Source organism: Macaca fascicularis, chromosome 14, assembly GCF_037993035.2.
Source record: "Macaca fascicularis isolate 582-1 chromosome 14, T2T-MFA8v1.1".
Classification (NCBI taxonomy): Eukaryota; Metazoa; Chordata; class Mammalia; order Primates; family Cercopithecidae; genus Macaca; species Macaca fascicularis.
In genome coordinates, this window is record NC_088388.1 from 117,709,840 (window position 1) to 117,733,214 (window position 23,375).

A 23,375-nucleotide genomic window follows, 5' to 3' on the forward strand; every position below is an offset into this window, starting at 1 on the left:
TGACTTCTTTTTTTTTTAGACAGAGTCTTGCTCTGTCACCCAGGCTGGAGTGCAGTGACATGATCTTGGCTCACTGCAACCTCCACTTTCTGAGTTCACACCATTCTCCTGCCTCAGCCTCCCCAGTAGCTGGGATTACAGGCATGCACCACCAGGCCCAGCTAACTTTTGTCTTTTTAGTAGAGACTGGGTTTCACCATGTGGGCCAGGCTGGTCTCCAACTCCTGATCTCGTGATCCGCCCCCCTCGGCCTCCCAAAGTGCTCGGATTACAGGCATGAGCCACCGACTTCTGACAAGAAAGAGTAAGAGCCCTTCAATCAATTATTAGATTAGAGACAGTCCCGAAGCCAAGTCCCCTTGAATGAAGGAAAGATCCTTTGAGGAAGGATTTGCTACATTGTCAAAAAGTGACACTGTAAATCTTCTTCTTAGCATTTCCTCAAAGAGATCTGCAGCCATAACGCAGGGTGACTGTGCTTTGAAAAGGAAATGACCAGATACTTAGGAGTTAGTATACCTTGGCTCTGAACAGGTGCTAATCCCTGGAGAAGCAAAATGGCAGTGTCCCATTGTCAGAGTAGGGGCTCATGGAAGTCAGATGATCTGTGAAGTTTTGGCTTGGCTCCATCTCACAGCAAGCCCAGTGGTTCCCAGAACTCACCCCATCATTATTTCCCCAGTTCCAGAATGCACAGATGGGTATACATTGCAGTTTGGATATATTCAGTAGGTGTCTGAGTAGACATACTCAACAACTGGTAGACTTGTTATATTGGTTCTCTGACCCATGGAATGAAGGCTATCATGATAGAAAAGGCCAAGTGGAATCCACTAGAACTGTGTCTACATACTAAAATAGTAAACAAAAAACAGTATCACATTTCTGGAAGGCTTGATGAGATTAGTGCCATCAACAAGGTCTTGAAAGACACAGAGGTGGTAATTCCTACCATATCCCTGCTCAAATCACCTGTTTGCCTGTCAGCAGACTGAAGGACATAGGAGAATGAAAATGGGTTATCCAAAGCCTGGTGACTCCAATTGCAGCTGCTGTTCCAGGTATAATTTCATTGCTAAAGCAAATCAACACATCCCATGGCACTTAGTTGCTTTTTCTGTTGTGTTTTTTTTTTTTGAAATAGCACCTTTCTCTCTCACCCAGACTGGAGTGCGTTAGCACAATGGCTCACTGCAGCCTCCACCTCCTGGGCTCAAGTGATCTTCCCACCTCAGTCTCCCAAGTAGCTGGGACTCCAGGCGCACACTACAAGTTGTTGTTGCTTATTGGCAGGATGCCTCAGTTCCTCACCACATGTTCCTCTCCTCAGACTAGATTATGACAGAGGTTAGAGAGTGAACGGAGCCCTGAGGTAGCGACATGAAGGTGTATTGCAGCCCTGCCAACTAAAAGAAAACTGCATCTGGTGGTCTTTTCTAAAAGGCATAGAGTAGAAAGCATTTCACAGACAATTGCAAACCAAGTACCATGGTTGGCCAGGTACAGTGGCTCTGCCTATAATCCAGCCTTTTGGAAGGCCAAGCAAGGCAGGAGGATTTCTTGAACTCAGGACTTCAAGACCAGACTGAGCAACATGGCAAGATCCTGTCTGTACAAATAATTTTTTTTTTTTTTTTTTTTTTTGAGACAGAGTTTCACTCTTGTCACCCAGGCTGGAGTACAATGACGCGATCTCAGCTCACTGCAATCTCCGCCTCCTGGGTATAAATGATTCTCCTGCCTCAGCCTCCCAAATAGTTGGGATAACAGGTGCCTGCCACCACGCCCAGCTAATTTTTGTATTTTTAGTAAAGACAGGGTTTCACCATGTTGGTCAGGCTGGTCTCAAACTCCTGACCTCATGATCAGCCCACCTCAGCCTCCCAAAGTGCTGGGATTACAGGTGTGAGCCACTGCACCTGACCAAAAAAATATACATATATTTTTTAATTAGACAGGTGTGGTGTTGCATGACTATAGTCCCAGCTGCTTGGGAGGCTGAGGTGGGAGAATCACTTGAGCCCAGGAGTTCAAGGTTTTGGTGAGCTGTGATTGCGCCATTGTACTCCAACCCATCTCAAAAAAAAAAAAAAGTTTTCACTTAAATGTTTTTAGGAAATAAAAAAATAAGCCGGGCATGGCGGCGGGCACCTGTAGTCCCTGCTACTTGGGAGGCTGAGGCAGGAGAATCGCTTGAAACTGGGAGGTGGAGGTTGCAGTGAGCTGGGATCGTGCCACTGCACTCCAGCCTGGGCAACAGAGTGAGACTCCATCTCAAAAAATAGAATAAAATAATAATAAACTCATTGTGTGTTAACATAAATAACATACATAAATACCTTTTGCTAGGATCTGAATGTTGGCATACTCCCCAAAATTCATATGTTGAAACCTAATCTCCAAGGTGATGATATTAAGAGTCGGGGCCTTTGGGAGGTGATTAGGTCACGAAGGCTCCACCCTCATCAAGGGATTAGTGCCTTTATTAAAGAGGCTTGAAGGAGCTTCCTTGCTCCCCATACCTTGTGAGGACACAAAGAAGGAGCCATCTATGAGGAACAGGCTTTCACCAGACACCAAAATTGCTGACACCTTGATTGTGGACTTCCCAGCCTCCAGAATTGTGAAAAATAAATTTCCGTTGTTTATATATTTCTGTCTATGGTATTTTGTTGTAGTAGCCCAAACATACTCAAACACTTTTTTTTTTTTTTTTTTTTTTTTTTTTTTTTGAGGCGGAGTCTCGCTCTGCCGCCCAGGTTGGAGTACAGTGGCCGGATCTCAGCTCACTGCAAGCTCCGCCTCCCAGGTTTATGCCATTCTCCTGCCTCAGTCTCCCGAGTAGCTGGGACTACAGGCGCCCGCCACCTCGCCCGGCTAGTTTTTTGTATTTTTAGTAGAGACGGGGTTTCACCGTGTTAGCCAGGATGGTCTCGATCTCCTGATCTCGTGATCCGCCCGTCTCAGCCTCCCAAAGTGCTGGGATTACAGGCTTGAGCCACCGCGCCCGGCCACTCAAACACTTTTATGAAACACAACTATGTTTTCCAAAAGGAAAAAGAAGTTGGTGAGAAAACAGTGGCTTTGTTTTATATTTTTACAAATCTTGTTCATCTCTGGCTTCATAAAAGACAGCTGGATTCTCATAACTGGTGCTGCATGTACTCTAGTGAGATATCAGTCGTCCTATAGTGTCTGGAATACTCCACAGTTTTGTGTGTGTGTGATAGAACAAGAGTGAAAAGGGCATTTAAGCACTATAACAGTTCACAGATAATTTTTAAAAAATTATTTTATTAAGATGGAGTCTCCCTCTGTCACCCAGGCTGGAGGGCAATGGTACGATCTCGGCTCATTGCAGCCTCCGCTTCCCGGGTTTAAGCAATTCTCCTGCCTCAGCCTCCCAAGAAGCTAGGATTACAGGTACAAGCCACCGCACCTGGCCTAATTTTTGTATTTTTAGTAGAGACGGGGTTTTGCCATGTTGGCCAGGCTGCTCTTGGACTCCTGGCCTCAAGGGATCTGCCTGCCTTGGCCTCCCAAAGTGCTGGGATTACAGGCACGAGCCACTGTGCTCGGTCCAGATTTTTTTTTTTTTTTTGAGACAGAGTTTCACTATTTTTGCCCAGGCCTGAGCCACAGTGCCCAGCCCCTATTTTCTTTTAAAAAAAAAAAATTGGGGGCTGGGCGCAGTGGTTCACGCCTGTAATCCCAGCACTTTGGGAGGCCAAGGCGGGTGGATCACCTCAGGTCGGTCAAGACCAGCCTGACCCACATGGAGAAACCCTGTCTCTACCGAAAATACAAAAATTAGCCGGGCAGGGTGACAGGCGCCTGTAATCCCAGCTACTCGGTACTTGGGAGGCTGAGGCAGGAGAATCTCTTGAACCCGGGAGGTGGAGCTTGTGTTAAGAGCCGAAATCATGCCATTGCACTCCACTCTGGGCAACAGAACGAGACTCCGTCTCAATCAATCAAACAACCAATCAACAAATGAAAATAGTTTAGATTTCACAGACCCCCTGAAAGGGTCTCTGGGACCTCTGAGATTCCCAGACCACACTTTGGGGACCCCTGTTTTAGCGTTATGCCAAAGGACTCTGCTTTGTCCTGTTCAGCATTCTCACTACCTGCTAGGACAGAATAATCAATGTTTACCAGTTTGGCAGATGATACAAACTGGGAAGGGAATTATTACAAAAGATGACAGAATTAAAACTTTTAATTATTTCAGCTGACCAGAATCAAATGGAATTAAATTGTATGTGGAATATCCTGCATTTACGTTTTGCTTTACTTTATTTTATTTTATTTATTTTATTTTTTTTTGAGACAGAGTCTCGCTCAGTCGCCCAGGTTGGAGTGCAGTGGCGCGATCTTGGCTCACTGCAAGCTCCGCTTCCCGGGTTCACGCCATTCTCCTGCCTCAGCCTCCCATGTGGCTGGGACTACAGGCGCCCGCCACCACGCCCGGCTAATTTTTTTGCATTTTTAGTAGCAACGGGGTTTCACCGTGTTAGCCAGGATGGTCTCAATCTCCTGACCTCGTGATCCGCCCGCCTGGGCCTCCCAAAGTGCTGGGATTACAGGCGGGAGCAAAAATCAGTTGCACGTGTACTAGAAGCATGGGATGGAAGGAACTCGCCAGATAGCAGTTTGTATGAAAAAGATTTGGTGGTTTAGGTCAACCACAAGCTAAATATGAACCAACAGCTTGTAACATAATGTCAAGAAGTGTAACCATTGAGCTGGGACAGACGGGTTAAGGGTTACTTGGAGGAGGGGCAGGTAGAGGAGGGAGTAGTTACATTTTCTTTGTTCCAGCCATTCTCACATTTGCTCTGACTCTCTGAACATTGCTTGCCACCAGCAGTTTGCTCTGTCAAGAGACCTGTCCAGGGGTCTGCTTGCTTCTGTAAAACACTTGGGCTCAATCTCAGCATCACCTGCAGTCTTCCTCAACATCACCCTTTGGAACTTGGCACGGCCACCTGGGGCTCAACTCTTCCTGGCCTGGCCCATAGGGAGAAAGGGTCATGGCTTCTCCCTGCTTGTCGCCAAGACAGTGTCTTCGTGCCTTGTTGTGAAAGGATTCTATCCCTTCCCTCTTGGGTCAAGAGAGAAGTTCCTCCAAAGATCAGCAGGGATGGCCCCGACTGGCACACACTTCAAGAAGGTGATGATTTCTCCTACTCTGCTCGAGTCTCGGTCAGTCAAGAATGGCATTCTAATCTTGTTACCAGAAAGGGGTCCTGATCCAGACCCCAAGAGAGGGTTCTTGGACCACGTGCAAGAAAGAATTTGAGGCAAGTCCACAAAGTGAAAGCAAGTTTATTAAGAAAGCAGAGGAAATGCCGGGCGCGGTGGCTCACGCCTGTAATCCCAGCACTTTGGGAGGCCGAGGCGGGCGGATCACAAGGTCAGGAGAACGAGACCACGGTGAAACCCCGTTTCTACTAAAAATACAAAAAATTAGCCGGGCGCGGTGGCGGGCGCCTGTAGTCCCAGCTACTCAGGAGGCTGAGGCAGGAGAATGGCGTGAACCCGGGAGGCGGAGCTTGCAGTGAGCCGAGATTGCGCCACTGCACTCCAGCCTGGGCGACAGAGCGAGACTCTGTCTCAAAAAAAAAAAAAAAAAAAAAAGAAAGCAGAGGAATAAAAGAATGTCTACTCCATAGGCAGAGCAGTGGCTTGAGCTGCTCCACCAAGGATACTTACTGTTACTTCTTGATTTATGCTAAACAAGGGGTGGATTATTCATGAGTTTGCTGGGAAAGGGGTGGGCAATTCCCAGAACTGAGGGTTCCTCCACTTTTTAGAGGGTAACTCCCTGACGCTGCCATGGCATTTGTAAACTGTCATGGCACTGGTGGGTGTGTCTTTTAGCATGCTAATGTTTTATAATTAGCGTATAATGAGCAGTGAGGACAGCCAGAGGTCACTCTTGTCACTATCCTGGTTTTGGTGGGGTTGGCTGGCTTCTTTACTGCAACATGTTTTTTTTGGTTTTAGTTTTTTTGAGACGGAGTCTCTCCCTGTTGCCCAGGCTGGAGTGTAATGGCATGATCTCAGCTCACTGCAACCTCCGTCTCGGGTTCAAGTGATTCTCCTGCCTCAGCCTCCCGAGTAGCTGCGATTACAGGAGTACGCCACCACACCCAACTAATTTTTTGTATCTTTAGTAGAGATTTCACCATGTTGGCCGGGTCGAACTCCTGACCTCGTGATCCGCCCGCCTCGGCTTCCCAAAGTCCTGGGATTACAGGGTGAGCCACCGCACCCGGCCAACTGCAACATGTTTTATCAGCAAGGCCTTTATGACCTGTATCTTGTGCTGACCTCCTATCTATTCCTGTGACTAGAATGCCTAGCCTCCTAGGAATGTAGTTCAGTAGATCTGAGTCTCATTTTACCCAGTCTCATTTACTCCATTCAAGATGGAGTTGCTCTGGTTCAAATCCTTTTGACAGTCTGGGAAAATCACTCACTCCATTAATGACCTGAAAAAATTCCAGAGGATGACAGAGGCAGAGAATAGGCTCTGGAGTCAGATGTAGGTACAAACCCCTTCTCTGTCACTTGCCAAATGCATGCCCACTGCACAAGTTACTTAAATTCTATGAACCTCAGTTTGCTCATTTCATTTATATAATGAAAGTAATATTGGGTATTATGAAGGCTGGGTGAGATAATTCACATCAAGTGCTTATCATAGTATCTGGCACATAATAATCACATTAAATATTAATTGTATAAATTATATTTCATATCAATTTTTTTTTTTTTTTTTAGACAGAGTCTCACTGTTTCACCAGGCTGGAGTGCATTGGCATGATCTCAGCTCACTGCAACTTCCACCTCCCAGATTCAAGCCATTCTCCTGCCTCAGCCTCCCGAGTAGCTGGGACCACAGGAGCGCGCTACCACGCCCAGCTAATTTTTATATTTTTAGTAGAGACAGGGTTTCACCATGTAGGCCAGGATGATCTTGATCTCTTGACCTCGTGATCCACCTGCCTCGGCCTCCCAAAGTGCAGTGATTACAGGCGTGAGCCACCTCACCTGGCCAATTTTTTTTTCTTTTTTTTTAAGACTGAGTCTCACTCTTGCCCAGACTGGAGTGCAATGGCGTGATATTGGCTCACTGCAACCTCTGCCTCCAAGGTTCAAGCAATTATCCTGCCTCAGCCTCCCAGGTAGCTGGGATTACAGGCACGCACCACCATGCCTGGCTGATTTTTTCTTTTTTTTTTAGTAGAGACAGGGTTTCGCAATGTTGGCCAGGCTAGTCTCGAACTCCTGACCTCAGGTGATCCACCCACCTCAGCCTCCCAAAGTGCTGGGATTACAAGCGTGGGCCACCATTCCTGGACTGTATCAAAATTTTTAAAGGGAAACCTGATCTGAAGAGGCGCCTGTCTGCCTACAACACAGGCCCTTTCTTCAGCTGACCAGAGGAGGGAGTGCTCCATGGAGCCTCAGGGCCACAGACATCTCCATTTCAGAAGAGGAGTTCTGCTCCACATTTACATAACTAAAAGTCCCTTCCAGAGGGTTTTCCTAGAATGAAAATGGATTAACTTCAGCTTTGAAATGACAGGTTTCATTTCCTCTCCATTCCTATAAAAGCTTCAAAGACTTCAGGGTCAGTTTTCAGTTGGGGCTCAAGATCTCCAAGGGTCTGTGTGTGTGTGTATCCCCTGGATCCCCTGAGAAGGAGAACCTGGCCCAAGACCTCCATCCATTCAGCCAAGCCTGTCTCTACCAAAAGCCAAAGCTTGGGCAAGAATACAGATGGAGGCTCATAGACCATATACCTAATAGTTACAAGTTATAAAGAGACTATTAGACCAAATATGGTTTATCCTCCTATGATATTCTGAAATACATATTTAGTCTTTATCACCATTTCCCAGCATACAACTCCTAAAATCCTGGAAATCTCCAAAGTGCTGTCTTTTGTTTTTTTTTTGTTTTGGTTTGGTTTTTTGTTTTTTGTGAGAAGGAGTCTCCCTCTGTCATCCAGGCTGGAGTGCAGTGGCACACAATCTCACTCAAAGTCCACCTCCCGTGTTCAGATGATTCTCCTGCCTCAGCCTCCCGAGTAGCTGAGATTACAGGTGCCCACTTGTCACCAACATGGTGAAACCCCGTCTCTACTAAAAATACAAAAATTAGCTGGGCGTGGTGGTGGGTGACTGTAATCCCAACTACTCGGGAGGCTGAGCCCAGAGAATCCCTTGAACCTGGGAAGCGGAGGTTGCAGTGAGCCGAGATCACGCAACTGCACTCCAGCCTGGGCAACAAGAGCAAAACTCCATCTTGGAAAATAAAAAATAAAAAAAGAACCGGGAAGCCAGCTGGAACTTAGAATTCTTGGACTCCTCAGTTTCTCCTTGGAATGTAGAAGTGCAGAGAGGTCTGGCCTGTCACATTCAAGTCCCGCTGTTCGATTCTGTAACCCCTCAAGGGGTTCACCTTCCCTGCTGCCAATTTATCAGAGCTCTTTTATGTATAAACATCACACACACACACAACACATACAAATACAGACAGACAGAAGATTCAGCACTTGTAAGATTTTTCATTTGCCAGTTTCTTTTTTTTTTTTTTTTTTTTGAGACAGAGTCTTGCTCTGTCGCCCAGGCTGGGGTGCAGTGGCCGGATCTCAGCTCACTGCAAGCTCCGCCTCCCGGGTTTAGACCATTCTCCTGCCTCAGCCTCCCGAGTAGCTGGGACTACAGGCGCCCGCCACCTCGCCCGGCTAGTTTTTTGTATTTTTTAGTAGAGACGGGGTTTAGCCAGGATGGTCTCGATGTCCTGACCTCGTGATCCGCCCGTCTCGGCCTCCCTAAGTGCTGGGATTACAGGCTTGAGCCACCGCGCCCGGCCTTTGCCAGTTTCTTAATTGGATTACTCAGAGTGATGTAATTTATACTTCAAAAAGATTACTCTTGGCCGGGCATGGTGGTTCATGGCTGCCATCTCAGCACTCTGGGAGGCCGAGGCAGGAGCATCACTTGAGACCAGGAGTTTGAGACTAGCCTGGCCAACATAGTGAGACCCGGTCTCAAAAAAAAAAAAAAAAAAAAGATGACTCTGGCTACTGTGAGGAGAAAGGATTGTGGGGTGCACAGTGGAAGCAGGGAGACTAGCTGGGAGGCGGGGCAGCAGTCCCAGAGTGAGAGAATGATGGTCTGGACTAAGATCAGGGCTGTGGCCAGGGAGAAAGTGCACAAATGGAGGCAGCATCTGCGAGACTTGCTGTTGGGTTCCATGTGAGCGAATATGAGGAAGAAAGAGATGTGAAGAATAACTGGCCTCTTCTCTCCAGTGATGACCACATCCTGTCTGTCATAGCTGCCTTTGCCATATGCGGTCCCCAACATATTTAAAATGTTGGTGTTCTCAAATTTGTTGATGTTTGCCTCTGTTATTTTTTTTTTTTTTCATTATGTTTAAAATCTCAAGTCATTTCTCATTTCAAAATCTCATATTATTTGGCCAGCTCAGTGGGTCACGCATGTAATCCTAGCACTTTGGGAGGCCGAGGCGGGCAGATCACTTGAGGTCAGGAGTTCAACACCAGCCTGGCAACATGGTGACACCACGTCTCTACTAAAAATACAAAAATTAGCCAGGTGTGGTGGCGCATGCCTGTAATCCAAGCGACTCAGGAGGCTGAGGCAGGAGAACCACTTGAACCTGGGAGGCGGAGGTTGCAGTGAGCCAATGGTGCCACTGCACTCCAGCCTGGGTGACAGAGCAAGACTCTGTCTCAAAAAAAAAAAATCTCATATTATTTACATATAATTTTTTCTTTTGTTAAATTAAAAACTAATTTTGGTATAAGAAATATTCTTCAAACTGCTGGTAGCTATTCACTAGTGAGTTATTAGATCAATTTACTGGATAGACGCTGGAATTTTCTTTTTCTTTTTCTTTTTTTTTTTTTTTTGGGAGATGGAGTCTCGATCTGCCGCCCAGGCTGGAGTGCAGTGGCCCAATCTCAGCTCACTGCAAGCTCCGCCTCCCGGGTTCACGCCATTCTCCTGCCTCAGCCTCCCGCGTAGCTGGGACTACAGACGCCCGCCACCGCGCCCGGCTAGTTTTTTGTATTTTTTAGTAGAGACGGGGTTTCACCGTGTTAGCCAGGATGGTCTCGATCTCCTGACCTCGTGATCCGCCCGTCTCGGCCTCCCAAAGTGCTGGGATTACAGGCTTGAGCCACCGCGCCCGGCCTCTTTTTCTTTTTTTTGAGGCAGAGTCTCACTCTGTCACCCAGGCTGGAGTGCAGTGGCGCGATCTCGGCTCACTGCAAGCTCCGCCTCCCGTGTTCACGCCATTCTCCTGCCTCAGCCTCCCGAATAGTTGGGACTACAGGCTCCCACCACCTCACCCGGCTAATTTTTTTTTTGTATTTTTAGTAGAGATGGGGTTTCACCGTGTTGGCCAGGATGGTCTCAATCTCCTGACCTCGTGATCCACCCGCCTCAGCCTCCCAAAGTGCAGGGATTACAGGCGTGAGCCACCGAACCCGGCCTGGAATTTTCTTTTTAATAATATAGGAGTGGAATAGAATAGAATAGAATAGAATAGAATAGATCAGAGTCCATCTGACATAATAAGGATAAATATAGCTTTATAAACTTTTGTTTTGATTATTAATTTATATTCAGCTGAGATGTTCCACATATTTCTTACTGTGGGTCATAGTCCAAAAAAGTTTAAAAGCCTCTTTATAAAATGAAATAATAAAATCTGGTTATTTTAATCCAAAACTATAAGCAATTTTCCCAGTATTATTAAAAGACTAGTCCTCTCTTTCACCACTGATTTATGAGTCCTTCTTTATCATGTGTTACATTTTGGGGTTTTTTCTGAGACTGAGTCTCACTTTATAGCCCAAGCTAGAGTGCAGCGGCACAATCTCAGCCCACTGCAGCCTCAACCTCCCAGGCTTAAGCTGGGGCTACAGGCACGTGCCACCATGCCTGGCTAAGTTTTGTATTTTTTGTACAGATGGGGTTTCACGATGTTGCCCAGGTTCGTCTCGGACTTCTGAGCTCACGTCATTCTGGGCCTTCTAAAGTGCTGGGATTACAGGTGTAAGCCACCATGCCCAGCCATGTGTATTAAATTCTAATACAATATATACTTTTTAAGCACTTCCTGTATGCCCTACATATGTTAGGCATGGGGAAAATGACACAATGGCGAATACAAACATAGACTTTCTCTGCACTCCTGGAGCTTATGGAAATGCTGAGGTCTGTTTCTGGGTTATCTGTTCTGTTCCATTGGTCTTTCTACAGATTTTTGCCCAGTGCTGCAGTTGTTACCACTGTAATAGCCATTTGTTGAACAAATGTTATGGGCCAGGCATTCTGCTGAGTGTTTGACATATGCTATTTCCTTTAATACTCATAAAGATGCTGTAAATGATATTCTTACTCCCATTTTACAGGAGGAAGAAACAGAGGCCATAAGATGTTAGGAAGCTTTGGCCGGGCGCGGTGGCTCAAGCCTGTAATCCCAGCACTTTGGGAGGCCGAGACGGGCGGATCACGAGGTCAGGAGATCGAGACCATCCTGGCTGACACGGTGAAACCCCGTCTCTACTAAAAAATACAAAAAACTAGCCGGGTGAGGTGGCGGGCGCCTGTAGTCCCAGCTACTCAGGAGGCTGAGGCAGGAGAATGGCGTGAACCCGGGAGGCAGAGCTTGCAGTGAGCCGAGATCTGGCCACTGCACTCCAGCCTGGGCGGCAGAGCGAGACTCCGTCTCAAAAAAAAAAAAAAAAAAAAAAAAAGATGTTAGGAAGCTTTCCCAAGATGGCAGCCTTAGTCTGTTCAGGCTGCCATAACAAAATATTACAGACCGAGTGGCTTGTACAATAGAAATATATTAATATCTTCTCACAGTTCTGGAGGCTGGAATGTCCAAGATCAAGGTTCTGGCAGGGTTCAGCTTTGGGCAAGGCCTTTCTCCCTGGTTTGTAGATGGCCACCTTCTCACTGTGTCTTCAGGAAGTGCCCTTTCCTTTGTGCTGGGCAGGGGCTGGGGAAAGGAGACGGGGAGAAGAGGAGGGCCTCAATATGCGAATCTGAGGGGACACCAAGCAGTCCATAGCAGTGACACGTTCAGGAAGTGGCAAAGTCCGATTCAAACCCAGATTTTCTTTCTCCAGAACCTGAATTCCTCTTAACAACATTTCTTTTCTTTTCTTTTCTTTTTCTTTTTCTTTTTTTTTTTTTTTTTTTTGAGATGGAGTCTTGCTCTGTTGCCCAGGCTGGTGTTCAGTGGTGCAATCTCAGCTCACTGCAACCTCCGTCTCATGGGTTCAAGCAATTCTCCTGCCTCAGCCTCCCGAGTAGTTGGAATTACAGGTATGCGCCACCATGCCTGGCTATTTTTATTTTTATTTATTTATTTATTTATTTAGTAGAGATGGGGGTTTTATCATATTGTCCAGTCTAGTCTTGAACTCCTGATTTCAGGTGATCTGCCCATCTTGGCCTCCCAAAGTGCTGGGATTATAGGTGCGAGCCACTACACACAGCTTAACATAATTTATGATAGAGAAAATCCTTCCTTGCTATATTTATTTTCCAAAAGAAAAATAATCCTATTCTTGTCTGTTTATTTTATATATTTTTTTAGAGACAGGGTCTTGCTCTGTCACCTAAGCTGGAGTGCAGTGGCGCTATCATAGCTCACTGCAGCCTCAAACTCCTGGGCTTAAGCAATCCCCCTCACTCAGCCTCCTGAGAAGCTAGGACTATAGGTGTGCACCCATGAAGCCCAGCAAATTTTTAACAATTTTTTGTAGAAATGGAGTCTTGCTATGTTGCCTAGGCTGGTCTTGAACTCCTGGCCTCAAGGGATCCTCTTATCTTGGCTTTCCAAAGTGCTGAGATTACAGATGTGAGCCACCATGCCCAAATTAACTTCAAAAATCACTTTGACCCACACACACCCCACAATATGTACCAATATGTACAACTATGATGTATCAATTTTGAAAAATGTAGAGAAAAAGAAAAATGGCCGGGCGCGGTGGCTCAAGCCTGTAATCCCAGCACTTTGGGAGGCTGAGACGGGCGGATCACGAGGTCGGGAGATCGAGACCATCCTGGCTAACACGGTGAAACCCCGTCTCTACTAAAAATACAAAAAACTAGCCGGGCGTAGTGGCGGGCGCCTGTAGTCCCAGCTACTCGGGAGGCTGAGGCAGGAGAATGGCGAGAACCCGGGAGGCGGAGCTTGCAGTGAGCCGAGATCGCGCCACCGCACTCCAGCCTGGGTGACTGAGCAAGACTCCGTCTCAAAAAAAAAAAAAAAAGAAAAATGACAGTAGAAAAAAAAATCACTTTGATCCATTCCATGTGAGTGAGAACTGTCATCTTCCCCCCACTGAGTATTCCTATCCAGAAACACGCTATGTGCTGTCTCTCAGGGAAATGGTGTGGATTTCCTCTTATAGGTTTCACACACATTTCTTGCCACGGATTTTCTGAGCTCACATTTTTTTAGTTTAGTGTTTTTCAGACCGTAATGTGCATACAATCACCTGGGGATCATCTTTAAATGCAGGCTCTGATTCAATAGGACCAGGGTGGAGCCGAGGATTCCCCAGTTTTAACAAGCTCTCATTGACAGATCCAATGCTGATCTATGGGCCACACTGTGAACCACAAGGTTCTAGTTGTGCCATTCTGTGTGGGATAGTTTAGTCTCAGATCTCAGAACTGGCTAGTGGGATTATCTAGAAAAGCTAATAACTTTTATTTGGCCAGTTTTACATACACTTCCCTTTCTGAATCCAGGAGGTTTGTTTATTGCTGTGGAGACCAGCTGTGGTTAACAAGGGTTGGGGGAGAGTTTGGGGACAGGAGACCATCATGGTGGTACTAAAGGAGGACCAGTGGTGGGCCGGGCACGGAGGCTCATGCCTGTAATCCCAGCACTTTGGGAGACCAAAGTGGGTGGATCACAAGGTCAGGAGTTCAAGACCAGCCTGGCCAACATGGTGAAACCCCGTCACTACTAAAAATACAAAAATTATCCGGGCATGGTGGCAGGCACCTGTAATCCCAGATACTCGGGAGACTGAGGCAGGAGAATCCCTTGAACTGGAGGAGGAGGTTGCAGTGAGCCGAGATTGCACCATTGCACTCCAGCCTGGGCAACAAGTGTGAAACTCTGTCTCAAAAATAAAGAAAAAAAAAATAAATGTTGCACAGGTCACACAGCAGAGTAAGTAAAAACTCAGAGACCTGGCTGGGCTTGGTGGCTCACGCTTGTAATCCCAGCACTTTGGGAGGCCAAGATGGCGCCATTGCACTCCAGCCTGGGCAACAAGAGTGAAACTCCATCTCGAAAAAAGCAAAATAAAACAAAACAAAAACACAGAGATCTCTCAAAACAAAGAAGCAGTGAGAGAGTTTATATCCCGGCTCTGCCACCAACCACCAATATTAACAAATTATTTAACCTAAGACTCAATTTCTCTACTTGCAAAGTGTGCCATTTAACAGAACCAACCCATTATAGCCTAGAGGTGAAATATACGATGGTTTGAGCCAGACTGGCTGGTTCAGATCCCAGTTCTGCTACTTGTTGGCTGCATGTCTTTGGGCAATTTATTTAACCGTTTTTTGCCTCAACTTCATCACTTTTTTTTTTGAGACAGAGTCTTGCTCTGTTGCTATGCTGGATTGCAGTGGTGCGATCTCGGCTCACAGAAACCTCCGCCTCCTGGGTTCAAGCAGTTCTCCTGCCTCAGTGGAGTAGCTGGGACTACAGGCCCGCGCCACCATGCCCAGCTAATTTTTATATTTTTAGTAGAGACAGGGTTTCTCCATGTTGGCCAGGCTGGTCTTGAACTCCTGACCTCAGGCGATCTGCCCACCTCGGCCTCCCAAAGTGCTGGGATTACAGCTGTGAGCCACCGCGCCTGGTCCATCACTAATTAAATGATGACACTACAGTAATAGCAATTTCCTCAGAGGATTATTGTGAGGATTAAATGAATTCATATAGTTCCCTAACCTCTGAACCTTGGTGTGCCCAGGGCCACAATCCTTAATGCCTTCTCTGCCTACACTCACTTCCTTGGCTTTAAATGCCATTTAGGGCCAGGCACGGTGGCTCACACCTGTAATCCCAGCACTTTGGAAGGCTGAGGCAGGTGGATCACGAGGTCAGGAGTTTAAGACCAGCCTGGCCAAGATGATGAAACCCCATCTCTACTAAAAATACAAAAATTAGCTGGGTGTGGTGGCGGATGCCTGTAATCCCAGCTACTCGGGAGGCTGAGGCGGAGAATTGCTTAAACACGGGAGGTGGAGGTTGCAGTGAGCCGAGACTGCGCTACTGCACTCCAGCCTAGGCGACAGAGCGAGACTCCATCTCAAAAATACAATACAACACAACACAACACAACACAACACAATACAATTTGCTTTAAAAAATACTATTTATAGGCCGGGAGCGGTGGCTCAAGCCTGTAATCCCAGCACTTTGGGAGGCCAAGACGGGCGGATCACGAGGTCAGGAGATCGAGACCATCCTGGCTAACATGGTGAAACGCCGTCTCTACTAAAACATACAAAAACTAGCCGGGCGAGGTGGCAGGCGCCTGTAGTCCCAGCTACACGGGAGGCTGAGCCAGGAGAATGGCGTGAACCTGGGAGGCGGAGCTTGCAGTGAGCTGAGATCCGGCCACTGCACTCTAGCCTGGGTGACAAAGCAAGACTCCGTCTCAAAAAAAAAAAAAAAAAAAATACTATTTATAATTCAGTCATTTCCAAATTTATATCTTAAATTCATTCCTCTGCTCTGAACTCTTTATTGGAATATAGCAGCCTGCCTGACGGACAGGTCCACACAGATACCTAGCAGGTATCTTTAGACTGACACTCCCAAAACTGAACTTTTCTTGTATTTCTTTTTTTGATACAAGGTCTCTGTCACCCAGGCTGGAGTGCAGTGGTGCAATCATGGCTCTGCAGACTCCACTTCCCAGACTCAAGTGATCCTCCCACCTCAGCCTCCCAAGTGGCTCGGACTACGGGTGTGTAACACCACTCCAGACTAATTTATTTATATTTCATAGAGATGGGGGTCTCCCTATGTCCTCCAGGCTGGTCTTGAACGCCTGGGCTCGAGCAATCCTCCCGCCTCGGCCTCTCAAAGTGCTGGGATTACAGGTGTCAGCCACCATGCCCAGCCCAAAACTGAACTCCCTATCCCTGGTGGTCTAGTGGTCAGGAAAAAATTAATTAAAATAAAAAGGTCTCCACCCTTAAAACTGCTCTTTCCAAGGTCTTCCTTATCTCATTAACTATCTCAGTTAATGGCAACTCCCTCCTTTAGTTGCTCAGGCCAAAGTCCTCAGAGTCATCCATCCATCCAAAGGTCTTGGCTTTACCTTCAAAAGATACCTGGAATACCCTTTCTCACCACTGCACTGTAACTGCACTGGTCCAAGTCACCATCACCTCTTAGTTGGCTTAATGAAACAGGTTCTTGGTTTCCCTGCTTCCAAGTATACCCTCCTATGGTCTCTTCTCAACATAGCATTCATGCAGAGTGAGCCTATTTATACAGAAGGTGCATTATGTTACTCCCGCCTCGAACCCTTCAATACTTCTCAATTTAGAGTAAAAGTCAAAGTCTCTGCCAGAGCTTATAAGGTCTTCCATAGTCTGGCCTTAACTTCTCTGCTGTCATCTTTTTTTTTTTTTTTGAGACGGAGTCTCGGTCTGTCGCCCAGGCTGGAGTGCAGTGGCGCGATCTCGGCTCACTGCAAGCTCCGCCTCCCGGGTTCACGGCATTCTCCTGCCTCAGCCTCCCGAGTAGCTGGGACTACAGGCGCCCACAACCGCGCCCGGCTAATTTTTTGTATTTTTAGTAGAGACGGGGTTTCACCGTGGTCTCGATCTCCTGACCTTGTGTTCCGCCCGCCTCGGCCTCCCAAAGCGCTGGGATTACAGGCGTGAGCCACCGCGCCCAGCCTCTCTGCTGTCATCTTTACACAACCCTTTGCCTACTTGCCTCCTTGCAAGTTCCTGCCCCTGAGAATCTTTATACTTGCTCATTGTTCTGCCTGGAACACTTTTACACCAAGATATCCTCATGTCTCATGTTCTTAACACCTTCAGGTCTTCACTTAAAAGTCCTCCTGGGCCGGGTGCAGTGGTTCATGCTTGTAATCCCAGCATTTTGGGAGGCCAAGGTGGAAGGATCACTTGAGCCCAAGGGTTCGAGACCAGCCTGGACAACATGGTGAAACCCCGTCTCTACAAAAACTACAAAAAGTAACTGGGCATGGTGGTGCATGGCTGTAGTCTCAGCTACTCAGGAGTATAAGGCGGGAGGATCACTTGAGCCTGGTAAGTTGAGGCTGCAGCAAGTTGAGATCGTGCCACTGCACTACAGCCTGGGCAATGGAGCGAGACCCTGTCTCAAAAAAAACCCAAAAAGTCCCCTTGGAAATGTTAGGTCTTTCCTGACAGTTCCAGCCCTCTCTATCCTCTGTTTCTGGGTCACCTTTTAAAAAAAAAACAAAACACATGTGCCCTATCTGTATACTATTTAACCAATGTTTGTTTTCTTTCCTTCCTTCCTTCCTTCCTTTTCCTTCCTTCCTTCCCCTTCCTTCCTTTCTTTCTTTTCTTTCTTTTTTTTTTTTTTTTTTTTGAGACGGAGTCTCGCTCTGTTCCCCTGGCTGGAGTGCAGTGGCGCGATCTCGGCTCACTGCAAGCTCCGCCACCCGGGTTCCTGCCATTCTCCTGCCTCAGCCTCCCGAGTAGCTGGGACTACAGGCGCCCGCCACTGCGCCCGGCTAATTTTTTTTTTTTGTATTTTTAGTAGAGACGGGGTTTCACCGTGGTCTCGAACTCCTGACCTTGTGATCCGCCCGCCTCGGCCTCCCAAAGTGCTGGGATTACAGGCGTGAGCCACCACGCCCGGCTCTTTTCTTTCTCTCTTTCTTTCTTTCTTTCTCTCTCTCTCTTTCCTTTCCTTCCTTCCTTCCTTCTTTCTCCTTCCTTCCTTCCTTCCTTCCTTCCTTCCTTTCTTTCTCTCTCTCTCTCTCTCTCTTTCTTTCTTTCCTTCTTTCCTTCTCTCTTTCTCTCTTTCTCTCTTTCTTTCTTGACAGGGTATCACTCTGTTGCCCAGGCTGCAGTGGAGTGGAGTGACTTTGGCTCACTGCAACCTCCACCTTCTGGGCTCAAGACATCCTCCCACTTCAGCCTCCTGAGTAGCTGGGACTACGGTGCACGCCACCATGCCTGGCTAATTTTTGTAATTGGTTTTAGTGGCAGGGTCTTGCCATGTTGTCCAGGCTGGTCTTGAATCCTGAGCCCAAGTGATCTGCCCACCTCAGCCTCCCAAAGTGCTGTGATTATAGGCATAAGCCATGGCATCCAGCCAATTTAACTAATATATTATTTAATTTACTTATTTATTTTGTTTATAGTCTGTTTTTCCCCACTAGTAAGTCAGCTCCATGAAGACTTGAAGATAGGAATCCTTTCTGTTTTTTTCACTGCTATGTCCTCAGAGCCTAGACCACAACCTGGCACATAGTAGGTTCTTCATAATAATTGTTGATTAAATATAATAAATACATGTTAATTCTAATTATTATCTTGACATTTTGGAAACAGTAACAGGTAGAAATTTTAAACATTGACATTTCATGCTGAAAACCTCCAAACAATATTTTTAAGAACATGCTAAATGAAAATGTAGCTGTTCTGCCTACTCTGCCTATGAAGTAGCCATTCTTTTATTCCTCACTTTCTTTTGAGACAGAGTCTTGCTCTGTCACCCAGGCTGGATTGCAGTGCTGCAATCTTGGCTCACTGCAACCTCCACCTCCTGAGTTCAAGAGATTCTCCTGCCTCAGCCTCCTGAGTAGCTGGAATTACAGGTCCCTGCCACAATGCCTGGCTAATTTTTGTATTTTTGGTAGAGACAGGGTTTCACCATGTTGGCCAGGCTGGTCTCAAAATCCTGACCCAAATGACCCACCAGCCTCAGCCTCCCAAAGTGCTGGGATTACAGGTGTGAGCCACTGCACTCAGCCTATCCCTTTACTTTCTTAATAAACTTCTTTCACTTTACTCTATGGACTTGCTCTAAATTATTTCTTGTGTGAGGTCCAAGAACCCTCTCTTGAGGTCTGGATTGGGGCCCCTTTCCAGTAACATCTTCTTGGCAAACCATGAAGGGATTATACTGGGGAGACCCCCAACTCAAAGGAAATAGACTTCAGCACTAATTGGCCAACTTTGGAGTCAAGAAAACTTTTTTTTTGAGCTATTGACAGCTTCTAACAATTGAGTAAACTCCTGTGAACAAAATTTGGAGCATATTTGTTTTTCTTTTCCTGATTTTGTCAGAATTTGGACACTATTTGTGAGTATTCTTAACTTATGACAATATGGTTATTTGCATAAGTGCTATAAGAATGTTTTCTTTTGCAACAGCACACAATTGGAGAAACTGGTTATTTTACCAAGGCTTTGAATGGAATGATGTGCTTTCCTTTAAGGAATCAAACTTGACTTATAGAGGCAATAAAAGCCCCTTGGGAAAACTGGCCGTGTGCCTTGTCTGCACAGTCCTTATACAGGGTTTCTCACCTGTGGTAAATAAAAAAATGTCACTTTCTGACAGGCCCAGGAGCCCCAAGTTATCTCGGGACCTCAAGAGGAAAGGAATTTACACAACTCCTATAGGTATTTGATTGTACAAACCAATAGCTGGGCTTGGCTTTTAAAAAGGTATTATCTGAGATTCTTTTTCTGGAAGAAAGTTCCATCAAAGTCAATTATAAAAAGCCTATGTGAAAAAATAATTATTCTTGCTGTACTTTATACAAATGATCAGACCGAATATAATAAAGCAAGTTGGTCTTACCATGACCAGTCTCCGTGGGAGACTGGAGAGAGAGAGAAAAAAATATGTTTCGGAAACTATGGCACATCTGTTATTAGATTCTAGTGTTATCAGTTGTTTTTGAGCTTTTTTTCTGCGATTTAAACTCACCTGCTTATTCCTGTGAACCAATCAGTGATCTCTGACTGCAGCTCAGCTGAAACAAGAGAAATGGGTAATGTAAAAATCTGGATCAGTATTCTCATTCTAGGCACATATTGGAATCAGCTAGCAACCCCACATCCACTTGGTTTCCAACAATTGTCCAGTTCATGGAAAGCCCAGGCTGGAGGGCAATGGCACGATCTTGGCTCACCACAACCTCTGTCTCCCAGGTTTAAGTGATTCTCCTCCCTCAGCCTCCCAAGTAGCTGGGATTACAGGCATGCGCCACCACGCCCGGCTAATTTTGTATTTTTAGTAGAGATGGGGTTTCTCTACGTTGGTCAGGCTGGTCTCAAACTCCCGACCTCAGGTGATCCGCTCACCTTGGCCTCCCAAAGTGTTGGGATTACAGGCGTGAGCCACCACGCCCGGCCGGAAAGCCTTCTTATTTAGTTTACTTGGGATAATTTTGTAGGAGGATCACTTGAGCTCAGGAGTTCAAGGCTACAGTGAGCTATGATCATGCCACTTCTCTCCAGCCTGGGTGACAGAGTGAGACCCTGTCTCAAGAGAAAAAAAAAAAAAATCTATGTATCTACATATATATATAAAATAAAGAAAAAAGATGATGGACAAAGTTATATTACTTCCCATCACAACATTATGACTGATTTTTCCCACTATTTTCCAATTATATGTAATGTTGATTCTATAATAAAATAAAATGTTAACTTACCAAAACATGAATAATATATCCTTCATATAAAAAGAAAGCAGGCTGGGCACAGTGACTCATGCCTGTAATCCTAGCACTTTGGGAGTTCAAGGTGGGTGGATCACTTGAGGTCAGGAGTTCAAGAATAGCCTGGTTGGCCGGGCGCGGTGGCTCACGCCTGTTATCCCAGCACTTTGGAGGCGGATCACAAGGTCAGGAGATGGAGACCATCCTGGCTAACATAGTGAAACCCCGTCTCTACTAAAAAAAAAAAAAAAAAAAAATACAAAAATTAGCTGGGCGTGGTGACGCGCGCCTGTAGACCTACCTACTCCGGAGGCTGAGGCAGGAGAATTGCTTAAACCCGGGAGGCAGATGCCACAGTGAGCCGAGACCTCGCCACTGGACTCCAGCCTGGTGACAGAGGAAGACTCCGTCTCAAAAAAAGAAAAAAAGAAAGCAAAACTATACCTTTTCCTTTTTTTTTTTTTTTCATGCTTCACTCTGTCACGATCAGGGCTCACTGCAATCTTGAACACCTGGGCTCAAGCAATTCTCCCACCTCAGCCTCATGAGTAGCCGGCTGGGACTACAGGTGTGCGCCACTATGCCCAGCTAATTTGTTTGTTTGATTGGTTTCTTTTTTTAGTAGAGACAGGTCTTCCTATGTTGCCCAGGCTGGTCTCAAACTCCTGGGCTCAAGTAATCCTCCTGCCTTGTCTTGCCAAAGTGCTGGGATTATAGAAGTGAGCCACCACACCTGGCCAATTTTATCTTTTGTATAGTGCACAGAACAGTCCCCATCAAAGGACTTTTACTGCGAAGTCATGTACAAAAACAATGGGTAAATATTATTTTTTAATTTAAAAATAATTTAATTTAGGCTGGGCGAGGTGGTTCATGCCTGTATTCCCAGCACTTTAGGAGGCCGAGGCGGGCCAGTCACCTGAGGTCAGGAGTTCAAGACCAGCCTGACCAACATGGAGAAACCCCGTCTCTACTAAAAATACAAGATAAGCCAGGTGTAGTGGCGCATGCCTGTAATCCTAGCTACGGGGGAGGCTGAGGCAGGAGAACTGCTTGAACCAGGAAGGCAGAGGTTGCAGTGAGCCGAGATCGTGCCATTGCACTCCAGCCTGGGCAACAAGAGCAAAACTCTATCTCAAAAAAACAAACAAAAAAATTAACAATTATTAAATTTAAAAATATTTTAACTTGAAAATATTGTGTAATTAGATTTTTTTTATGCTGGAAGAAGCTTTAATTAACAGTTATAAGCCAGGCACAGTGGCTCATGCCTGTATTCCCAGTATTTTAGGAGGCCAAGGCGGGCCAATCACCTGAGGTCAGGAGTTTGAGACCAGCCTGATCAACATGGTGAAACCCTGTCTCTACTAAAAATATAAAAAAATTAGCCAGGCATGGTGGCAGACACCTGTAATCCCAGCTACCTGGGAGGCTGACGCACGAGAATCGCTTGAACCGGGGAGGCGGAGGTTGCAGTGAGTCAAGATCTCGCCACTGCACTCCAGTGCACCCCAGCCTGGGCCACAGAGCGAGACTCCATCTCAAAAAAAAAAAAGAAAAAGTTACAGATTACATATTGTTTTCTTTAAAGCCTTTAAAGAAAGTGTAATCTGTAGCTATTAATGAAAGCTTCCCAAACAACGAAACTGTTTATTTTCCTGTGCAGGCTCAGGTTGCCTCCAGCAAAACACAAATGTAGGGGCTGGAGAAAGGCCTGGAGAGCTCCCAGGGCCCTCTGAGACATGGCTCCAGGTCACACACCCCAAAGCCTTGGCCTGTTTTGTACGTTGATGGGGTTAAGAGAACACCCTCGCTGCTTCTCCCTGCCTTTAGCAGGGCTATAGGAAACTCCCACCAGAGATCTCCAGCTTGGAGAGGGAAGAGTGGAACAGCCCTCTGGAAGCGAGTTACCCACAGTTTAGTTTGCCTGGAGAGAAAAAGTCTGGAGAGAGACTGCGGCCTCCCTAGGGTCTTCTGACGGCAAATTCTTCCAGCTCAGTGGCTACTGGGCAGCAGCACAGCCGGTTTCTCTCGAAGGCACACCCCACACACCGCATCACTGTGCACTAGCCTCAGATGACAGAGACCGGCCTTTCACAAGACTTTTGTGGCACTGTTCATTTCTGAGACTTTCTCTACGATGAGCTCAAACTGCTTACCTCAGAGAAGAAACTGCGTGCACAGAAAGCTGCTGAGGCCGGCTTGGGGCCCCTTCTTTCCTATCCCTGGGCACTTCCCCAGCTGCTCTCTTTCCCCACTGCCCAGCCCAAGGAGTCCCCTCTGCAGCTGACCAGGGCTCAGCCTCCAGAACAGCGGGTTCCAGGGCCGTGAAGCCTGGCCAGGTTCATAGGGCTCAGTGCCCTGCGGCTTTCTCCTCCCCACCACAGGCCTGGGAGGCGCAAGAAGCACCAGTTTGTTTTCTGGGTCAGCCTGCAGCAAAGAGCGACTGCCCTCACTGACAAGCTGAGCCTCCCTCCCAGCGGCACCCCTGCAGCAGCCGGCAGGGGACCCTGGAGGACTGTGGAGCTGGATCACCACCCAGAAGACGCGAATTCCTCTTGTCCAGAGGCAGAAC

At 46.7% G+C, this 23,375-nt stretch overlaps 1 long non-coding RNA gene across 1 annotated transcript; it reads right to left on the reverse strand.

Annotated features, from left to right (window-relative positions):
- Nucleotides 1-11,885: 11,885 nt before the first annotated feature.
- LOC135967139 (uncharacterized) lies at nucleotides 11,886-23,114 on the reverse strand. Its single transcript, XR_010581031.1, has 3 exons — nucleotides 22,960-23,114; nucleotides 20,065-20,110; nucleotides 11,886-12,060 (listed from the first exon to the last, which is right to left on the reverse strand). It is a non-coding gene; the product is annotated as an uncharacterized lncRNA (long non-coding RNA).
- Nucleotides 23,115-23,375: the final 261 nt, after the last annotated feature.